The sequence below is a fragment of the Herpailurus yagouaroundi genome, unplaced genomic scaffold (genome assembly GCF_014898765.1).
Source record: "Herpailurus yagouaroundi ecotype Mexico unplaced genomic scaffold, PumYag 208, whole genome shotgun sequence".
NCBI classification, from domain to species: Eukaryota; Metazoa; Chordata; class Mammalia; order Carnivora; family Felidae; genus Herpailurus; species Herpailurus yagouaroundi.
The window spans coordinates 11,836,266-11,850,833 of record NW_024412439.1 but is presented as its reverse complement, the minus strand read 5'-3'; the positions used below and the strand labels follow the sequence as shown (position 1 = coordinate 11,850,833).

The 14,568-nt window shown below is 63.2% G+C and overlaps 1 long non-coding RNA gene across 1 annotated transcript in view; it reads left to right on the top strand.

The window, feature by feature from the left end:
• Positions 1 to 13,029, top strand: part of LOC121016080 (uncharacterized) — a 38,635-nt gene extending 25,606 nt beyond the window's left edge. Inside the window, exon 3 of the long non-coding RNA XR_005784096.1 lies at positions 12,940 to 13,029. This is a non-coding gene — a long non-coding RNA (uncharacterized LOC121016080). The remainder of the gene's footprint in view (positions 1 to 12,939) is intronic.
• Positions 13,030 to 14,568: the final 1,539 nt, after the last annotated feature.

Here is a 14,568-nt window from a genome sequence, read left to right as displayed (position 1 = left end):
TTAAACCTCTGTGCCCGTGCTGGGCGGGCTGTCACCGGGGCCGACGACGCGTCAGGGCCGCGCCACGGAGTCAGGTGGAGCCAGGGTGCCGCGCATTGGGGGGCGGGGGGCCCCCCGCTCTGGAATCAGGAAGGTCACCGTTCAATCCCCAGCTTTCCCGCTCCCTGTCAGGGAGGCCCGGGGCGTGTCACCTGCACCCCCCAGCCTCAGTCTCCCCATGTGTGAAACGGGCCCGTGGGTGGTGTCCATGGAAGCGTTTGGTTCCCTGCGAAGGTGCAGGTGGGTGTTGGCCAGCCCCCGCCTGAGGGGGCTGGGCCGGACCGGCCCGGGAAGAAGAATTATGGCGACTCGGGAACGAGAGAAGAAGCCGTCCCCCCGGCACCTGCCTTTCGCAAAGGTTGGAGTCGGTGGCACGGACAGCACTCAGCACCCAGGGCACCTCTGAAGATCGGCTCCACTGGACGCGGCCACACAGCCACTTAATCCACGGGGTCCATGGTCGGTCGGGCTGGTTGCTGGGATGCCGAAGCCGTAGGTGAAACACACAAACTTTGGCGGCCCTGCCCTTGTGAGGCCGAGGAAACGGCGGTAAGAAACGGGGTTTTCTGATCCCTGGGCCGCCCCGTGTGGCAGGTGAGACAAGTGGCGAAGACAGTCCCCTCCCCACCTCCCCTCAGCTCTGGACTGGCCGCATGCCTTCCTGGGGTGTTGACAGACTGTGCACGAGCAGGGACTCTGGAAACACGTTCGGTCTGCTCTCTCGCCATGAGACGCTTCCCCTGCACCCCGGGCTCGGAAATAAACACAGACGGAATGGACCAGAGCCCAGCTCGGTGGTGAGGACCCAATTCTGGGCAGAGCGGCCCGGCCCGGCCCGGGCAGCCCCAGCTGAGCTGCAGATATGCGGACAGGACCCCCGAGAGGTTTCTGGCAGGTTGTTACGCAGTGGGGCCCGACTGATGCAAGCTGCTTCCGTAGGTGTTGGCTCACCCAGTCTGGGCGTAACTTCAGTAGCTAATTCTCTTTTCCACACGAGGAAACGGGGGCTCAGGGAGAAGTGGCTTCTCGAGGTCACAGCTGGTCAGAGAACTCGACGTGCGGCTGGGGTCCCTTCCCTCGTGTGTCAGTGGCTTCTGCACGGGGCACCGGGGGCTGGGGCCCTGGGACCCAAGGCGGGGGGATGTGTGTCGGCGGCGCTGGCTGGGCTCCACCACCTCCCGGGCGCAGCCAGCGACCGGCCCGTGGCTCGCAGCGCGGCGTTTCCTGTGATCCGGGTTGGTGCCAGGCTGGCCCTGGGCGGAGGCGGGGGGCCGTCTGTCACGCACGCGTTTAGTGGGCGGCCGCGCCAGTGACTAAGCGGTACAGCGCTCGTAACGGTGTCGTCCCACAGCGGCGTCATTCGTGTTGTCAGAATGGTGTGATGTCCCACGCGGCGTGGGCCTTCAGAAATGCACGTCCGGTGCCGTGTGAGGCCAGAGCGGGCGTGCCCAGGTCCCGGCTCTGGAAACACGTGGGATTGTTGGTTCCCACTTGAGAAGATGGGAGGGAGGGCGCGCGCCGGGCCGCCTGCGATGGCTCGTTCGCCGAGCCGGCTGGCGTCAGGCGTCCTGGCCCTGCAGCGGCAGGGCAGGGGGGCCACCGCAGAAGTGCCCTCGCCGGGCTCCCCGCTCCCTGTAGGAACAGCCCTGCGGGCTTGGCAGAGGCGCCCCCTCCCTGCGGCTCAGGCCGCCAGCGGTCAGCGCCCTGACGCGGCACGCGTTTCCGGCTCTGCCTCCTCCAGGTCGACCTCCGCATGGCGGCCACTTGGGGGTCTCAGGCCAGACACTACACTGACCCTCCCCTGCGTTCTGCTCTGGGCGCTGAGACGGAGGTCCGAGCCCCTGCCCCGGCCTGTGGTGTGATCAGGGCTCAGCCGGGAACACAGAACCTGTGCCGGAGGGATGTTCCCCGGGGCCTCACCGCGGGGAAGGAGCCCGAGTCCCTGATACGGCAGCGGGAAGGTGAGGTGACCCAGGGCAGTGGCTGCAGGGACCCGGGAGGCAGGGCCGCCCGCGGGCCGGAGCCCGAGGGGAAGCACGCGCTCGGCCTCCCTCTCCCCTTCCGACTCCTCCAGCCGAAAGTGAGCTGGGGCGTGCGTCCGTGGAGGGACGCGTACGTGGGGGTCGTGCAGGCGCGTGCTGTTGCCGTGGGGCTGGAAGCCGGTCTGTGTGTCCATCACCAGGAAGGCGGTACACTGCTTATACGCTCACCCGCTAGACGGGTGCTCAGCAGCTCGACTGTGTGCGGACCCTAAGCGCCGGCGGGGACGATGGGCTCGTCACTGGCCATGTGCTGTGGCACCTGTGCCCAAGCTTGCCCTGCTGTGCGTGGCGGGGCCGACCCCGGCTTCCCCGCGCCCGGCGTCTGGCTGCGGGGGCCACTGCAGGGACACCTGCGGTCTCATTCAGCATCGGGGCTGCCCCCCGGGGGGCCCGCACCGTGGAGAGGCCGCCACGGGTTCAGGGAGCCGTGCCCTGTGCCCACGCCGGCCGGCCGGCCCTCTGTGCGCGTCTGGCCTGACCACGGAAGGCCACGGAGCCCTGGAGGCTCACGAGCGATTCTTTGTCCCGTGTGAGCGCTGGGTTCGTCGTCACCTTTTCCTCTTCGTTCTTCCCTCATTTTGCCCAAGTGCCTCCTCAGGAAGCTTTCTCAGAGGAGACACGGGGCGGTGGAGGTGTGTGGGGCCCGTGTGGGAGCGGCTCCGCGCTCCGTGCCATGGCGAGCTCCGGTCTCGTGTCTGCCTCCCGCAGGTGGCGGTGCTTGGCCCTGCTGTCCTGTGAATCTCCGGGCTCAGGGCACACGGGGAGCAGAACACCGGCACATGGCTCCAGACCCCGCGGTGGCCCTCTGTTTCTGAGCGCAGGGACGGCAGCCTGTCCCCGGGGCGTCCCCGGGCTCCGCGGCGTGAGCACTGCCTGCTCTGTGCGCCGTGTCCCCAGCCCGTGGCTGTCCTGTGACCCTCCTCTGCCTCCGCCTCCGTGTCTGGGCCGCGTGGAGGGGGCACACCGAGGCGGGGGCCGCAGCTGGGAGGGAGGGGGTCACGTCTCACGGGGATCTCGTGTCTTTGCACCACGTCGTAACGCCCAAGTGTCCGTCACCTGAGCGTCTGGGAGTGACTCCACAGGAACACCGTCCTGTGAGCCCCTTCCCCACTGCCCCCAGAGGGCAGCCCTCGGGGTGGAGGGTGGAGCTTGGGGGGGGGTCACAGGGCCTGGAAGATAGAGACGAGATTAGGGTGCCGGGCTCTAGGGGGCTGGCGGGCCGAGGGGACCCTCCCCACGGAGGACCGGGGAGACTCTGCGTGGGCTCCGTGAGCACTGCTGTGTCCCGTCGCTGAGGAGGGCGGGACAGGCACGCAGAACCAGCAGCTGAAGGGCAGCAAGCTGTGGGGGCCGAGCTCTGGGTTGGGGTCCCAGCGGGGCCCCCAGCATCTGTGTGTCCCTGGGTGGGTCACCGTGGGCTCTCGCTCTGTCCACCGAGTCGCTCTTGTGAAAACCGTGCACACGCTGAGTCTCTGGGGAGGGTCCAGGCGAGCTGGTGGTGATACTCCAGGGAGTTTTCTGTGCTGTGCACGTGCACGTGGTCCTACCCGTCTCGTTGCCCCTCGCGGAGTCCTGCCGGTGATCCCGGGGCAGGACAGAAGGTCCCCCCGAGTCGAGAAAACCGAGACCCGGAGAGGTTAAGGCGCGACCAAGCCCCCGACGGAGCCGCCGAGCCGGGTCTCCGGGGTCACCGTCTGCCCTCCCTGCCCCGCGAGCCTCTCTCCCGAACTGGCGATAGCGCCCGCTTGTTTGGAAACCCCTGAGCGTTAGGCACCTGCTGGCTTTCACGTTTGCCGCAGATGCTTTGCTGCTGGCTCCGCGCGGCTTCATTTCTGGAGCTAAATTCCACACCCAAGGGCACCATCTTCCGGACGTAATTCAGCGTGCCCGGGGACTTGGTTGCCCTAATAATTCTTATAAGTAATTACAGGGCGTCCCTGCGGCCGCAGAGCTCACCCGAGGGGCCACGGGGCCGCCAACGGGTTGAAGCGCTGCTTGAACTCAAACACGGTGGCTCGGACCTGGTGAGCAGCGTGGGATCGCCTGGCCCACTTCTTTCCCTTCCCACGTGGGGAAGGCTCAGGGCAGGGAGCGGCTTGAGAAAAGTCAGCAGCGGCAGGGGTCAGACCGGCACACACCCGGGACGCACCGCCCAACTCGTCGCTAGTAGGCTGTCGTGTACCACCCCTGGGGTGACTTCCGCTTTGCGGTCCTCACGGGTGAAGGCAGGGCGGGCACGGGTTTTCTGTAAGGGGTGGAGTGAGTGACCCAGGCTCTTTAGGCCGTGAGATCCGGGTTGCAGCCGCTCACCTCTGCCCTTGCGGTCCGCAGACAAAACGTAGGTAGATGGGCGTGGCTGTTCCAATAAAGCTTTACTTATGGGGGGGGGGGTGGGGGGGGGCCGGATTGGGTCTGCAGGCCACGGTTTGCCTGCCCCTCGTGTAAAGGTGACTTTTTTTCCAGGATCTCATCTGCTGTCCGTGGAGCATCTGAAAATCCCTCCTTTTGCCAAAAAGCCCCCGACAGGACGGTGACAGGCCAGTCAGAGGTGAGGGGGCCTCTACCACAAGGTCCAGAGTCGATCTGTAAAGTGCCGGGCCGTGCCCCTCGACGGTTCCTTTATTCCGCGGCATGCTTTCCGTGTGTGTGTGTGTGTGTGTGTGTGTGTGTGTGTGCCTGGCCGGCGACAAGGAGGTTGGTGAGGGGAACAGGATGGGGCTCCTGTGTCTGCAGCCCGCTGGCCCCCTGTGCCTCCCCTCTTAGACCTTGTCCCCCTGGCTGGGAGCCTCCCATTTCCCGTTTGTCCCCAGTGCTGGGCTGGGGCCCCTGGAAGGCAGCCCTCGCCTGTTGCTGCTGTGACCCTGGGCCCCAGGTGGGGCCTCGTGCCGCAAACGTGCTCAGTAAGGGGCTGTTGAGGGAACGGCCAGATGTGTGAGTCCTGGCTGGGGCATCAGGAGCCTGGAGCCAGGGGCCAACCTTCTGGATGGAAGAGGGCGGCTGTGCAGAGGTCACACCTGGGGACGGAGAATCATCAGGTCTGCTGCTGAAAACGCCTTCGCCCAAAGCACCTGTTCCCCGGGTTGTGGAGGGACGAGGAGGCCCCGGTGCCATATGGACACATCAGCCAGGGACCAGGAGAGGGACCCTGGCCTGACACACCCACCCCTCCTATCCCAGCGCTCCAGAAGGAGCCGGACCGGCAGGCACACAAGTAGGAGGGGAATCTTAGCCTGTGTGGGTCCAGTCGTGTCCCTGCTCCCAATAACCTACGTGCTGGGGTCCTGACCTCAGTCTCTCAGCCCGTGACCCGATTTGGAAAGAGGTCTTGACAGATAATCGCGTTAAAATGAGGCTTTCAGGCTGGAGCCTGATCCAATATAACCAGCCTCCTTAAAAAAAAAAAGTAATAATAATAAAGAGGAAACTGGGACAGAGGGTGCAGAGGGAAGAGGCTCCTGGGAGGGGATGGGGACAGTGCCTACGAGCTGGGGGAGGGGCCAGAGGAGGGGCCGGGGGAGGGGCCTGGAGCAGACCCGCCCCCTCCAGCCTCCAGAACCCGAGACTCGGAGATGCCACCGCTCTGCAGCCTACGCAGTGCAGTCCGCGGAGCTGTTCCGACAGCCCTGGGGTCCTGCACCCCGACACGGAGCCCATCCTGCGCCCTGTTTCCGGTGTCCCCGGCTGCGTGGCGTGGTCCGTGGCTGCTCACGTGCACGTGTTACAGCTATGGAAAAGGGAAAACCTGGCGCCCGTCCCCGGCTCCCAGCCAGGAGGAAACGGCAGGTAGACCGGCCCGTCCGGAGCCAGTCACAGGAGGACGGAGCGTGTGGAGAGGTGCCCTCCGGGCTCTGGGCACCACGCGATTGAGGACCGGCAGGGGGCCTTGGCTGCGTGTCCAGCACAGAGCACAGGTTCCCGCCGCGTTCATCCTGCCGCACACGCACGGCAGGCTCCGGGTAACGAGGCTACCGGCACCGTGATCACGGAAAGGGCTGTTTGTGCCTGTTGTCTGTCTGCCTTTCTCAGTCCACAGGGTACATCCCACCGGACTCGGCCGGTGGGCAAACCCCGCTACGGAGTCAAGGGGCCGCGTTCTCTCTCTCGGGACACGCGGCCCGCCTCGGGTTTTACCATTTTCCGCTATGGTTATGCAAAATGCGTGCTTCCCACGGGAAGACAACAGACGGGCTGTATTCAAGGCGGCCGACTGAGCTCGTTCAGTTGTCCCTCCGTTTCCACTTCATCCCAGCAAACGGCTGTGTGTTTTCACCTTCTTCCTGCTGTAAACCACTGTACTTTTCCCACCCGGTGACCGTCTTTAGCCTGACGCCTCGCGCTCTCCTCCTTGTCCCGTAGCTTTTAGCCTGGAGACCGTGCAGCAGCTGTGCAGGTGGCACCCCTCCGCTGGGACCCAGCGCAGCGCCACCTGCTTCTCCAGCCCCGGCTCTGGCAGACCCTGGGGGGAAAGGGTCTCAGCTCCTCCCGGAACGGAAGCCAGAACCGGGGGCGGGGGGTCCCCACCCTTCAGGAGCCTCCGCTGCTCCTGGTTCTGTGCCCCAGGCCACGTGCGGGAGCTGCATGAAGGGCAGCTGGGGGTGTGGAGCCCAGGGGCTGGGACCCCAGCAGGGCGCCGCGGCCGTGGCTTCGCGGGGTGACACGAACGGGACAGATGCCAGCTGTGTGGATGGACAGAGGGATGGGGTGTGGATGTGCCTTCTCCTCACTGGCCAAAGCTTCTCTTCTCGAACCAGGGAGCCTGGAACCCCCTTCCTTCCCGATTCACTGGCGGAGGCCCCAGCTTGGCGTGTATTTCAGTCACAGGGATATTAATTTCACTGGGTTCTTGGGCCATGATGCTCCATGAATCCTGCCTTTCCCGAGCTAATGGGGCAGCATAAATAACTCCAGGCGACGCAGTCACTGGGCAGCCCCCAAGTCCGGCCGGAGTTAATCAATCCTTGGCCGACGCGTCGCTGGTCAGGGGTTGTGTCCGTTTGGGGCTAATGCCATCGGAGCAGAGGCCGCTGCAGAGAGCCTGCTGCCCTCTGGTCAGAGGGAGGCGGCCTGGGAAGTTAGGGCTCTGGCCTGATATCCCCTGTGACCCAGAGACAGACGGAAGTTCTGTGAGCTCCCCGAGTGAGCTGGGGCCGCCCCAACCCTCCCTCCAGGACCCCAGCCACCCTCCCTCAGCCTGAGAGGGGGTCCCCACCAACGGCTTGCCCCCCATCACTCACCCCTGTGGCCAGTTGTTGTCCCCATCTCTCACCCCTGTGTCAACTCTTGCCCCCGTGTTTCACCCCTGTGGCAACTCTTGACCCCTGTCTCTCGCCCCTGTGTCAACTCTTGACCCCTGTGTCGACTCTTGACCCCCATCTCTCACCCCGCGTCAACTCTTGCCCCTGCCTCTCGCTGGCTGATTCTTAGTTTTCACATCACTGGGGGGCCTGGCCCTGCCCAGCCACGGGGCTTCTTCAAAGGACTCCAGGTGTGAGCACGAGTGAGTCTTAGACCAGGGCCTGGCCCGTCGGAAGTGGTCCTGCCCTTGGAGACCTCATCTGTCCCCGTGCTTGGGAAGCACCCATGGTGCCCTGGCCTCCCACCCAGTACCCGAGGGGCGGGACTCAGGCCCGTCAGGACTGTGGCTCCACCTGGGGTTCTCCGGGTCCTTGCAGGTGTCAGCCCTCAGCTCCTCAGATGCTCGCGGATGGTGGACCCCCCCCCACCCGCTTTGCTGCTAGATTGGGTCACCTGTCAAGTGTCTGCTAAGCCCAGTGCTGGGGGCACCCTGACGGCAGTGGAGAGGGTCCAGGCGCCCGGGGGCATAGGGCCCTCCTCACTGGTGTCCGATTCACAGTCTACAAGCTCCCTGGCCCCTCCTTGAGACCCCGTTGAGCCTGTTTCAGGGCCCGGGGAGACCGGCAGGAGGCGCCCTCCCCACGCCACCAGGGAAGCCGGTGCGGCTTGCAGGGCAGACTCGGTGTGCACGGACGCACGCGGTTAGGACGGCGGGACCGTCTCGCGGCTGCCAGCTTACCCGGCCTCCCGGGCCTAGAGCGCTGTGCTCCCAGCCCTGCCCCTCGGCCCACTGGCCGCTCCCCACAGAGGCTGAGCTCAGGCCACTTGCTGGGGGCGGGGGCAGCAGGGCGTCTGGGCCACCGGTCCCTCCTCCCCCCGGGCTCTGAGTGGGAGCAGGAAGTCTGCGCCTCCAGCACGTATTTATTTTAGAAGTCATTGGGACAAACCCAACTCCCAGAGATCCAGGCTCAATTTATTAAGCTTAGATGATTAATTACAGGGTAATTAAATATCTGATTAAATTAATCCTAAGGCGTTTAAACATTGTTTTGCAAAGAATGTTTGCTCATTAATTAGAATGGCTAAATGCGGAATTAAGCAAGTGGGGGGTTACGGAGGGACGAGTGGGGCTTGTCCCTCGGAGGCTCTTCCCTGGAGTCCCCCCTCTCTGTGTCCCCATCTGCAAATCTGTGCAGGGAGGAGGGAGCCTTCAGGGAGCCCGGGAAGGACTGGGGTGAGGACACGGGGTCGCGTGAATGTGTGATGGGGCGCGCCTCCGTGGGAACTGAGGAGAAGGGGCGGGGCTCCGGGAGGTCAAAGGGAAGGGATGACGTTCAAAGGAAGATGAAAAAGACCAAATGTTTGGTAACAGGTGTTTGCTGGGCTGTCCGGAAATGATGGGGCGCAGGGGACCCTGATCAGACGGGCCAGCTGGGCTCCTCCCCGTCCCCCCGCCTCGTTCAGAGTATGATGTCATTATCCACAGAGATAGCGCTCTTCCTGAATTTTTCTAAACTTTTAGGCAGTTCGGGGGAGGTCAGCTTTCTTTCTGAGTTTTTTGGGCCTTGGTTGTTTTCAGCTCAAAATGATCTGCACGCCGCCTCGGCCCATCTTGGGCTATTTGTTTGGGGCCCTGGCAGTGGTCTGGGCAGAGCAGAGAGTAGGGGACACTGGGTCAAGGACAAACCTGGGTCCAGGGGCGGTTGGGACGGGAGCCTGGAGGTGAGGACGTCGAGTGCAGACGGCACTCACCAGCCTTGTTGGGGGTCCTGGGGGCAGAGACGGGGTGCTAGCTGGAGGGAGGTGGATCGGGAAGGGACAGGCCGTTTTAGAACAGAACTCACGGGGTGTGTCTATGCTGCCGGCAGAGATAGTGGGGCCCTGGTGGGCAGGGGCGTGTGCGGGCTCCTTTCTACCGATTGCGACCACTTCCGGGTGTATTTCTTCTGCTCTCAGGGTCCCGGGGCCTCTCACCACCCTGGCCGGCAGCTCTCCCCGGGGGTGAGGTCACCTGTGGAGCCCCGGACCTGCCCCACCTGCTGGGGGGGGGGGGCCCGCAGGCACAGCTGCTCCGGTGACCACAGCCCATCGGAAGAGCTGTAGTCCTCGCTGGGTTCTCCCCGCTTCTGCACCACAGGCTGTGGGACCCTGGGCCGGTCACTTCTCTAGCTCCGGGGGACACCGGCTTCCCCCCAGGGCGGAGCGTCTCTGCACCCGTTTTGTGAACTAGCCTCTCGACTCCACCCACAGCCCCGCCTTCCGGGCAGGTGTTCCCACTCTTCTCCGGCCCCCACATCTGTCCCTCCCTCCTGGTCCCGTGTAGGTCCTGTACCCCAGGGCCTCCCCCCATCCAGAACGGGGTCAGCTGGCCTTCTCCCCCGCTTCAGCCTCTCCTCACCTGGCAGGGCCCCTGGGCCCCCGGAGCAGGGCTCCACCCGTCTCCACGTGCCCCACGGGGCCTGGGGCCTGCGGGCGGTCAGAGCCGCAGACGCTCCTGGGGGCAGGGCGGCCGACCCCCCCGCTAGAGTCCGGGCCGCCCCCGTTCCTCTGGCGCCCGCCCACCCACCGCTCTGCTCCGCATATGGGTCACCGAAGGGATGAGGAGGTTCGGCTCGCTTTGTGACAGTTAGACCAAAATGGAGTGAGGGCAGCGCGGGATTCCCTGTCCCCTACCCAGCCTGGCAGCCCCACACGATCTCCACGCCCAGAAGCTTCAAGTTACTTAAAACAAATGCACACGTAACTCCCTCGGTGGTAGGTGTTTGAAATCTCTAGTTCGGGCTTGAAAGAAGAGGAGATTTCTTACAGGAAAGCAGTGGGATGGGGTGAAGAGAACTTCGGGTCTGGGATCACGTCGGAGCTCATTTGGAAATTTCTATTCTGCCGTTTCTTAGCCGCGAGCATGTCAGGCAATGTATCCGTCCATCCGTCTGTCAAACGGGGGCTGTCAAATGGACCCGCCCCACAGGTCGGACGTGAATTCTAGCGTGTCTGCGGGAACATTTCGGACATCTGTGGCCTCGGGACGGTGGGGCGAGGTGGGGACTCGGCTCGCGCCGAGCTGCCTCGGCAGCGGGAATGGCGCTTCCCAGGAGCCGTCCTGTGCTCTGCTTGGATCCCAGGGAGGACTAACTGTTCTGGCTAATTGGAGCAGAACAAAAGTCCTCCCCCCCACGCGGCAGAGAGCAGCCAGGGAGCGGGTGGGGGCGGGCAGGTTCCGGAGGAGGCTTGGCGGCTGTCTGCAGGAGAGCCCACGGGAGGCCCGGGAGGCACCGACTGTCACCAGGGCGGCCGCAGGAGGGAGGACAAGAAGAATATCCGGGTGCAGAGCGTGGGGTTCTCCTTCCCCACTTGTACTTGGGCCTCAGTGAAATTGTAGCCAGACGCATCTTGTTTTTCTTTCAGAGAGAGATCGTTGGCAATTAACTCTCTGGTCTTGGCAAGTTTCTTAAATCAAGAGCCACTCTTGCAGATGCTTGGTACTATTTCACCACCGTCGTTGAAACCCGCTGAGCCACCACTGCCCTGAAATGCTCAGAGGCAGGAAGCGTTCTATCCGAAAACACCTTCAACTGCCCGTGTGTGCCGGCGTCGTGGCGGAAGAAGTTTCCTCCGCCCTTCAGGCTTCTTCCAGCTGGTCTGAGCGTCAGAGCGACGTGAGACGGACTGACAGGAGCGAGTCGGACAAAAGTTCGATTACACGTGTGCCTCCTGCTTATACCCGAGAGACCGAGGAAAACGGTAACTCCGGGAAATGGCCAAAGCCGTCACCTTAAATACCGTCTTCGGCTAAAGACAGAAGGTTGGGGGTAGGGAGTCGGTGATGGCAGGTTGCCAGGGAAGCACAGTGAACAAGGGTGAGGCTGTCATGCAGATTTGAGTCCATGCCTCCTGCCCCGATTAGAGTTTCCCGGGGTTTGGAGTCACCCCTTCTTCCCAGCGCAGCCAGGGGGCCACCCTTACAGACCGAGATTCCCTCACACGTGGAAATGGCTCTTACCGAAGGGAAGCTTCGTGCGGGCTCCCGGAGCTGCTCTTGTGTCTGCGTTTTCCTGAAAACCGGCCGCTTAAGATAATCCGTATGCCAGAGGGGCAGACCCTGGGGTGGCAGAATTTGCTCCCCTGCACTGGTCATCGCACAGCTGCGGGCAGCTCTGAAGCCTTTGTGAACCAGGACGCATCTCCTCAGAGCGAAGACTCGATCAGACCACGTGGGGGCCGGGGGGCGGGAGGCCCGGGGCGGGGCCCCCGCTCTGCCGCTGCGGGGGGTTCTCATGATTCGTTCAACGGGCAGGATGAGGTAGGGGGTGTGAAAGCACGCTCACGGCTACCTGGAAAATAACGCGGTAGCGTTCAACCTTTTAGAACAAAGAAAAGCTTGATGGAAGGATTCTTCCACAGGGTGACACGTAAGCAAGAAACGAATCAGCACCGGTAAAGTAGCTTCAAAACGAGGAACAAAAATAAATTCCTCTTATCATCCCACTGACAATTAACGAACGGCAATTAACGAACACCCAAGCAGGTTCCTAAACAGACTTAAGGTAGCTCAGCTCGGTCTTGTCTGGACATTCTGGTTAATTCATTCAGGCAAGATAAAATGAACTGGGGGCAGGGAGACGATGCGGGAACCTTGGTATAGATTGTGGACAAAGGAATCGGCGAAAATCCACGAACGAGGGTTTAAGAAGCATGCGGGCTGTGCGTGAGCGTCCATGGTCTTCCTGGGTTCGAACAACAGCTAGAAGATACAAAGAAAAAATCCATTGATAACAGAAACGGGACGAGTATTTCTCACCTTGCCGCACACCGTTTGCGTCCAGCCTGGCGATGTTTGCTTGGCCCCTGCCAGTAACCGAGCTCACCCGCACCCCACGCCCCCAACCCCGACCCCGACCTCGCCACGGCGGCTTGCTGTGCGTGTGCGTCTCGGGAGGGTGCTTCCCGCCAGTTTCCCAGGTGGCGCCCGGCCCCGCGACGTCCACTGCTCTGGTGACCGGCGGGGCTATGCGTTTTCCCAGCGCCGCTGACACAGCGGGGGCCCCGCGCGTGGACAGCCTGCCCGGACGCGGTGCTTATCGTCTGCGGGGTCGTCGCATCCCGCTCTTACCAACGGTAACGAGCCCTCGCTTGGCATAGCCATCGACCCTCCGTCTGCCCCGGCTGGCAGCGACCCCCACCCCCCGCGTCTCCTCCTGTCGTGCAGGAGTTTTCTCTTTGTTCTCGCTGCCATCCGCCCGTGTTTCCCTCTGCGGTTTCTTGCTTTGCTTCAAAGCTGGGAGCGGTCTTTCTTCATGAGGATGATAAATATTTCATTTTGTGCTAACTTTTCTATCTTTTGTAAAAGAGATTTAGCTCTTTGAGGCATCTGCTTTGGCGTTGGGGGCGGGGGGACTCGATTAGAATTCTTCCGTGCTACCCAGTTTCCCAACATCGTGCATTTTTAATTATTTTTTAATTATTATTTTATAAAGCGTTCTAACGTCGAACAGGTGAGGCCTTCTGTCTCGCTCTTTTTAGCCCTCAGATGTCCTCTGAAACCGTCATCTGTTTGCTTCTCCAGAATCCACCGCGTCCAGGAAAATACCGTTGGGACCGATCCGAGGGCAGCTGTGTTTGCAAGCTAAACTAAACCGGTGACCCGTTCTCCCCACGGCTTGTGTGCTCGTCTTGGGAAAGACCTCGTCTCTCACCTTGCCCTGGCCCCACAGGGTGCAATTCTCTTCACGAAGATCGGGTATATGCTCTGTTTATTCCTAAGTAACCGTTGTTCGCACTGGAAGCCCTGGCAGATGCCCTCCAAGACTGGTGGGGTCCACGTCGCGGCCCCTTCCCCCCCACAGCCCCTCCCTGGGTCCGCCTGGGCGCCCAGTTCTCGGGTCCGGGCCCCGCTTTCCTTCTCCACGGAAGTGTGCGTCTGCACCCCGGGTGTGCACAGCCGGGCCAGCAGCTTCCCGGGAGCCCCGGAGGCCTCTGCAGGCGCCCCTGCCTCTGCAGAACCTGGCCGTCTCCCCCCACAAAATTATTGCTGCGGTTCCCCAAGCGACCCGCTCTGTCCGGGTGACCTGGCCGGGGCAGCTCAGCCACGGGGTCAGGGCCCTCAACCCCGAGGCTGGCAAGGAGCCTCCGGGCCCCACGCAGAGCCAGACTCAGACCCTGCAAACCCCGGGCAGGGACGGGTGCACGGAGCCCCTGCAGGGAGCCAGGAGCGGGGGTCCCCGCCCTCAGAGTAGCTACCCCATGCCTGCAGGCACCGGGGGCTCCGGGCTGGGCTCTGAGACCCCCTCACTCCTACATTCCGGAAGCTGCGTGTGTGCACGTATGCGTGTATGTGTGTTTGCGTGTGTGTCCGTGTGTGCTCCTGTGCACGTGTATACATGCGTGTGTTTGTGTGCACGTGTGTACGTGTGTGCACTTGCGTGCTTGGTTGCCCGTGTGTACATGTGTGCAACTTGTGTGCATGTGCGTGTGTGTGCGTGCACGCGTGTACCTGGGTTCCTCTTACCCTTCCCCCTTCGTGCCGCACGCAGTCCTGCTCGTGTCCCGTGTCCTGGCGTCCGTGGGGCCTGCCCTCGGGCCTCAACCGTTAACTGAGCTCGTTGTCCGCGTCCCTCCGTCCGCAGGACCGTTCACGGGGCCCGAGGACCCCTGGGGAGGGATCCTGCAGACAAAGGAACCACCGCCGGCCGGATGGCGCTTCACGATGTGCGGCATGCCTCTGCACACACTTGTCTGTGTGCTTCCCTCCCACAGGGATGGTCTCCGCTCAAGCTGGTCTTAACCCAGAAACACACCATCCCTGCTTCCTGTGCAAAGCCCCACCTGCCAAATACGCCCCGATCTTGCAGGTTCTCCCAAAGATGTGGGATGCGCGGGGAGAGACCGCGTGCGCAGGGGGTGCTTTGCCGGCGGTGCTGCGGGAGCGGGTGTCCTGGGGTGGACCTCATCCGCTCGGGCTGAGGGACAGCCTCTCCTCACCGGGGAGGGGCTCTCCAGGGGTCTCGCCCCGAGCGGAAACCCTGGCCCGCCACGTGGCGCCAAGCAGCTGTGTTTCTCCCGTGCAGGACGGGGACGGGGACGTGGGGTCCAGGCTTGGTATCCCCGCAGAGCGAGCTGCACGTTCAAGGGGCTCCCGCGGGTCTGCGGTGCCTGGCGAGGGGGCAGGAGAATCTTCCAGTGGGTCAGACTCCCT